Raw genomic sequence first — 7,662 nt, forward strand, 5'->3', positions numbered from 1 at the left:
CTTCCCCTTCCCCTTCTCCTTCTCCTTCTCCTTCTCCTTCTCCTTCTCCTTCTCCTTCCTTCCTTCCTTCCTTCCTTCCTTCCTTCCTTCCTTCCTCTCTCTCTCTCTCTCTTTCTTCTCTTTTTTCTTCTTTTATTTTGAGACAGGCTGTCACTCTGTTGCCCAGGCTGGAGTACAGTGGTATGATTACAACTCACTGCAGCCTCAACCTCCTGAGCTCAAGCAACCTGCTTGCCTCACCCTCCCAAGGGGCTGGGGCTACAGGCGTGCACCACCATGCCCGGCTAATTTTTTTATTTTGTAGAGACAAGGCCTCGCTAAGTTTCCCAGGCTGGTCTGGAACGAATGGGCTCAAATGATACACCTGCCTCAGCCTTCCGAAGTGTTGGCATGAGTCACCATGCCCAGCAGGAAACACTTTCTAATTCCCCCTCTCCAGGCGGGTTGGTTCTATGCATTCACTCATCATTCAACAGGCATTTTTTGGACTCCTATGACCCATCAATCACTGTGCTAGACCTTGACAGACAGTGGTGAAACTTGAAATGTCTAGGAATTCAAAAGAGGGTGTCAAGCAAGCAGGCAGGTATATGAGCAGAAGTATGTAGCCTGGAGATAACAAATGTGTGCTTCATCTGCAAATGGGGATAACTGAAGTTATGAGCGTGGGTGGTGTCTGAGAAAAAAGTACTGAAGAACAGAGGAGGGTCTAGAACCCAACATGAAGAAATCCCAACACTTAATGTCAGAGCAGTACAGAATAAGCCTGCCAAGGAGACAGAGAAGAAGGATCCTAAGAAGCAGGCAAAAAGCCAGGAGAGTATTAGGGCCCAGAAGCCAAAGGAAGAGAATGTATCAAGGAATGTGTGGTTAAATTCAAAGCTGCTGAAAGGTCGGATAAGATAAGGAATAAAAAACATTCATTGGATCTAGAAAGATGTAGTTCACTGGTGACCACAGCAGAAGATGAGAAAAAAATGATGGCACTAGAATTCATATCGGAGTGGACTGGAGAGTAAGTGAGAGGTGAGGAAATGAAGCCAGTGAAACTAGACAACTCTTTCTACTACTTTGGCTATGAAAGGGGATGAGAGCAATAGGGAAGAAATGAACTGAGATAAGAGAATATTTTGTTTTTTTATTTTATTTTTTTATTTTGCAATGTGAGAGACTCTAGATTGTGTCTAAAAATATTATTCCAATATTTTGAAAGGAGATTACTGGGTGTACTTTCAGTACAGTGCTAAGGTGCACTTTTTACAATAATTCACAACTCTGTAGTGGCCAACGTGGACATTTTTATTACTAGAAACATAAATAAATTTAATCCAGGTAAATAGACTACCAGTGTGAACCAACGGACCTGCTAGACATTAACCAGTGTTGCATCTAACCCAGAAATTATATCCTAACATTTCTTTGTTGAATTGACTATGTATGTCACATTTCCAGTGCTTTGGGGGCTGGTTTCACTGTTTTACCTGCACCCTCCATTATTTAATGAATTAAATAAAACCATTGTTATGTGCTTGTTTTGCATTTGCCTGAGAATCATGATTTTACCATTGTAAAATTATACTTTCATACTTGCCAAACCATTTTAAGAAGAAAGTGGAGAGATCAGATCAAGCACCAGCTTCATGAAAATGAAAGAAACATATTCACAAAAATGCAGGCTGCAGAACAATATAAAGAAGAAGGAAGTAGGCACCAGTAGAGCTGAGAAAATCCTAGAAAGGACACGAACTTTCAAAACATAAAGCCGTAACTATTTAGGGTTTTAAGTTTGAAGCCTACAGAATTTCACTATGAGTTCATAAAGAATTTCTGGTCAATACTTATTTTAAGTGAATAAACTACAAAAGATAGAGACTTTTACTCAGAGAGTGAAAGCTGAGTATTGTGAGGGGCTTTTGGATGCATTTGTGAACGGGAATCCAAATGCCATGGATTGGCGTAACTGGTAATATCTTTACATTTCCAAATTAAGATGTTTACTTCTGGGCAGAGTTCAACAAGCATCATTGGAGCATCTCACCGGTTTTGGTGTCTTACCACCTCTTCATGGCTGCTCACCCAGCACTAATGTAGATGATGTTCCACACAGCCCAGGAATGAAGTGGTCATTATGGACATAGAGCACATGTAGTTAAAGACAGCAGCACACTCTGCTCCCGAGCTCCCAAAATAAACTTGGTTACATAATACACAAAAACCTCCCAATCACTTCCTTGGGTTCCCTTGGCAGAACAGCCCATTTCCACCAAGAGGAACTATTCCATTATCCACAATAAGGACTCTACTCACTAACATTTTTGTCACCCTTACAATAAGACTTTTTGAACTTTTATCAGAAAGGTCTTTGCTGGCCCCTTTTGCTCCACAGAAATGGTAGTTAAGGGAATCAAACTGGCTTAGCAAAAATAAAACATTAATCAACAGTAACCTTCTGTTTTATCTGTTTTCCTACCCAAGGCCTGATTATCTCGTGAACGGTCCATTCTAAGAAGTCATTGTGACACTGCTTATTTGAGCAATATGTTTATTCAGAGTTGCTCACCTCTTTCTGTGATCTTTACAGTGTAAATTTGTTTGGGGCAGGGATCTGACTGTTCACAAATTTTGCCTAGTGCAACGCTTTTTCAAACAGAAAACAAAATTAATGTATTTTGATCATAAGGATAATACTGATAACAATGACAAGAAGGCACAAAGGCACGTGGGGAATGCTCTGAGGCAGCGCAGAGCAGCAGAATGTTCATAACTATGGCTAGTGTCCTGGCACAGTTACAGAAGCAGCATCAGAGACAATCAATTGGTTTTGGCATTGCTCACCTGAAAGACAGGCTCTACCTGACTAAATTTCTATGCATTACAAATGACTGGTTAGCAAAGAAATGTGGCTACAATGTCTGACTCATTAAAAAGAGAAAGAGAACACTTTCTCATTGGCTTTTTTCTTTTTCTATGTGGAATTCATATGTCCTTACTATACTTTGTCACTTGCTCTCCTTATTTGTGATAAACATAAGAAGGTCAAATTGTTACCTGTCTTGTTACATAGTATTAAGTGGGGATAAAGCCCTGGTGGACACCTTTTGCTGAAGCCAAAACAACATGTCCATTACCCCATCCTACCGAGCAGTTAGAGGGAGGAAGAAACGCATCGGTGCAGGTGACTGTTCCTCCAAGGGTGTTCAAGACCATAGGCAGGAAATAGGAGCCAAAACATTTTTATTTGTGGCAGAAGAAATGGCTCATGATCAGTCCATCATGTTTTGCCAGGCAGAGCTCCAATCACCTCCTATGACTGGGGCAAAACAGGGAGGGGAGCAAGCACAGAGAAGGAAAGTGTAAGGAGATGGCCTGAGGGCTCATTTCCACTCCTGTCCCAGAGCCCCCTTGGAAAAACAGAACAATGGCCACCATTTATGAACATTTAACGTGTGCCAGACTCTGAGCTAAGTGCTTCCAGTATATCAGCTAATTTAATCCTTCCAACACCCATTATGAGGTAGGTATAATTAACTCCTCTTTACTCATTTGGAAACTAAGGCTTTAAGACATTAAATAACTTGCCCCAAAGCATACAACTGCCAGGTGTTGGAGTCAAATCCAAGGCTCATCTGACTCTATAACCTTACCCTCAATCATTATGTTACATTAATGTCATAGAAAATTAGCAGTCATTAAGCCGCCCCTAGTCTAACCTTTTACTGAGTGCACAAATCCCCTTGATAACACCCCAAACACATGACCATCTGTGGCTCTGTAGCCTCCACTAAAGAAGCAGTACTGCATAGCCTGGCATTTCTCAAACTGGTACCTGAATCCTCAGAGCAGATAGATTCTTAACACCCATTGGTACCCAGAGGACATTGAAAGCCATAGTCTAACCATGTCTCCTCTTCTAGAGGGTCAATTATACTTAAAGAGATGAAGGAGCAATTATATTTTTTATTCAAACAAACAAATATGGCTAAGTCCTCACTTAGTGAAATGCCAAAACACAAAACCAATTTGACTGTGGGCTCATTGATATAAATAAGAGTTAAGTTCTATGGCATATTTCTGGTCACAAAAACATCACCAAACTTCTAAAGAAAAACCAAAACACTTCTAATATTAAACATTGAAATAAATGTGAGCTATACATACATTTAAGAAAGATTAATAAAAACAAGAAGATCATTATTTACCCACTGCCTCAGAGTCCCCACAAGGAAAATGCCTCGTGGAGCTGCAGAAGCAGGGCCACCCATCCTCCAGACCCTAGAATATTAGAGCCACCAGCAGTGTGCAACCTCAGCCTGGAGAAGCTGCAGGCATTTGACTGCAACCCACAAGAGCAGCCAAGTGGACTGAGCCTGCAAAGCCACAGAGGCAGGGCTGCCTGGGCCTTGGGAACCCACCTCTCACCGGTGTGCCCAGGAAGTAGGACATGGAGTCAAAGGAGTTCATTTCTGGAGCTTTAAGACTTACTGTCTGCCCTGCTGAGTTTCAGATTTGCTTGGGACCTGTCTTTCCTTGCTTTTGGCCCATTCCTTCCTTCTGAAATAGAAATGTCTACCAAATGTCTGTCACACCATTGTGTCTGGGAAGTAAATAATCATTTTCGATTTTACAATCCTAAGTCTCAGGAAACTTGCCCTGAGTCTTGGTTGAGACTTTGGGCTTTGGACTTTGAAGTTGGTGCTGGAACAAGTTAATACTTTTGGGACTATTGGGATGGAATGATAGTATTTACATGTGAGAAGGACATGAGATTTTGGGGGCCAGCAGCAGAATGCTGTAGTTTGGAGGTTTGTTCCTTCCAAACCTCATGTTGAATTTTGGGGCCTAATGGAAGGTGTTTGGGTCATGGGGGTGCATCTCTCATGAATAGATGAATACCCTTCCTCAGGGATGAGTGAGTTGACTTCTCGCTCTACTGGTTCTTGTTAAAAAGAGACTTGCGCCTCCTGCCTTTTCTCTTGCTTCCTCTCTCACAGTGTGATCTCTACATATGCCACCTCCAGCTCCCCTTTGCCTTCTGCAATGAATGGAAGCAACCTGGGGCCCTCACCAAATGCAGATGTCAGTGTCATGTTTCTTGTAGAGTCTGCAGAATGATGAGCCAAATAAATCTTTGTTCTTTATAAGTTATACAGCCTCAGGTATTTCTTTATAGCAACACAAAACAGAGTTAAGATACCCACTTATTCCAGTTTAAGGTCTTAAGTGGCCAGAGCCTATCTCAGCACCTCAAGGAACAAGGTGGGAACCCGCCCTGGTCAAGACATCATCCCATTTCAGGGTGCACTCACATCCATGCCCACAATCCCTCAGACTGGGCAATATAGACATGCCAATTCACCCAACATGCACATCTTTGGGAAATGGAAGGAAACCAGAGAACTCAAAACACACACAGACATGGGCAAAATATGCAAACTTCATACAAACGGTGACTCTGGCCAGGAATTGATTATTTTTCTCATCAATGTTGCAACAAAACTACATTGAACAAAAACTATGTTATTTGAGGATCAGCTGTATACTGTGAAATTAATCACAACATCATCATTTATGAAACCTTAAAAATTAGCACTTGCATTGAACAATTACATTCTACAACACCAGAAGCTGCAATCCCACGGGACTCCCCACTCCCAACTGGTTCAAATTCCGTCTTCTATAGTTAGTAGTACTTCAGTGCAAAAGAAAGAGAGGAACTGGTTTAGTGGGCTAAGCATAATCTTTGGAATCTAAGTCCAAAGTTCTTATCCCATCACTACTTCTAATCTGCTATCAGCTTAATCATGAGCAAGTTAATCTGTCTGAGCCTCAATTTCCTTATCCATAAAATGGGAACGATATTGCTCATTTCTTAGAGTTGTTGGGAGGATTAAATGAGACAAGTACAAGCGTCCAGCATAGTTCCTGGCACATCAGAAATAGTCAATATGGTTTCCCTCCCCCTCATTCTCTGAAATCCACCCCTCTAAATTAGTATGTTTAGCATAATCAACCCTCCCAGCATCACAGAGGGGCTCCTGCTTGTCACTGAAGCTTCCTGAACCTCTCTTTATACTACCCTTGACAAGACTCAGTTACTGAACATTGCTAAAGATTAGCTGGTGTGAATCACAGGCTCTGTCCCTATTTCCTTCCACATCTCCTGTCTAGCTTTCCTTGCTGGAGAGCTGCCATTCCTCCCACCTGCAAGATTCGAGTACTGCCTGTATACTACTAGGCCACATCTAGTCACCTGTAATCTCAAAGCGATGGTCATTTGAGGTATCTGAATAGAAACACAAAGATATCTAAAGCTGCAAGAGGATTGGGGTTTCCCTAGAAATATGACCTCATCATCTTGGTGGTAATTTGCAAACATGCACAACTTGGGAGGAAGAAGTGACTTCTTCCTTGGGGCTACTGAAAATTGTTCACTTTGATTTTATAGAGTCCTCCGTTTCTGACTCAGGCTAGGGGGAATCGTTCATCAATAACAGAGATGTTGAAAAGAGATTTGCAAACAAAGATCCACACTTAATCAGCAGGTGCCAGAAATTGCATCCCAGTGCTGTGAGCTCTCCTTACCCTGACAGAAGTGGCAAAGGGAACAAGGTGTCCAGGTGGGCCCCAGGCTGTGTCCCAGTCTCACAGCTGATAGCTTGGCTCTTGAACCCTCAAGGGATGGCTGGTTGGGGTGGTATTACAGGGTTGGTAAAGTGTTGCTTTTAAAAAATACACTTTTTATTGTGATAAGGGGATGTTAAAGAGAAAGGCAGGTGCCCTTTGGGAGTCATTCAACAGCATTACCACACGTGATACCTAGGAAAGCATTTCCCTTTTTGCTTAGAAACAACAAGCTACCCAGGTGGTGCCTGGGTAAGGTTTCTTAGCCAGCACCTCTTTGACCTGGTGAGGAAGCCAGTAACAATTTAGCTCTCTTTGTTTCTTCCAACCACCATCTAATTCATGGGCACTGGTCTGACTTCTTCTTCTTTATGCTTTTCCCTGGAGCAGCAGGGTCAGTGCTCTTTGAACTCAGCTCTCTGAACTGGAAGGAACAGGCCCAAACCAGGCTGTCATACGGCCATCCCAACCCACTGTGGGCTCAGGGGGTTTCCTCTGTTTCTGTGAGAGCAAGGACAGGGAGAGAGTCCTTGTGGCCTTGTGGCCGGGAAGGTCTGATGAGCAGTTACTCTGTCTCGCTCAGCTTCACAACTCTCAACCAATCAGCTAAGTAAACTGATGCCTCTATGTCTTTCAACTGAAGCACAAGTTAAGTGGAAAGTCATCCTGCAAACCCGGGTATTGGGGAGTGAATAAAACCCTCTCTCTCTGACAAGGCTAGTAGTTCTTTCAGCCAGTTGCTGGTTGAGAAACTCTTATCAGTAGTGCCTTTTATGTACACAGTTGAAGTTGATATGCCTTTAAAATTCTCTTATATAGATTTTTACTTCTTAGCACATTATAAACCCAGTAGGACAAACTGTTAAAAAATTTTTTTAAAAGAGGACTGTCTACAAATCTATTAATCTTGGGATACAAAGTGTAGGATTTTCCATCAGCCAAGGTTATTATTGTGCATTTTGTGCTCTGAAGGTCCTTTTCCCTTTGTGTAATGAGCTAAAGCTTCAGGACAACCATGTTAGAGGGGCTGATGCCATAGCT

The sequence above is a fragment of the Rhinopithecus bieti genome, unplaced genomic scaffold (assembly GCF_001698545.2).
Source record: "Rhinopithecus bieti isolate Rb0 unplaced genomic scaffold, ASM169854v2 scaffold_41683, whole genome shotgun sequence".
Classification (NCBI taxonomy): Eukaryota; Metazoa; Chordata; class Mammalia; order Primates; family Cercopithecidae; genus Rhinopithecus; species Rhinopithecus bieti.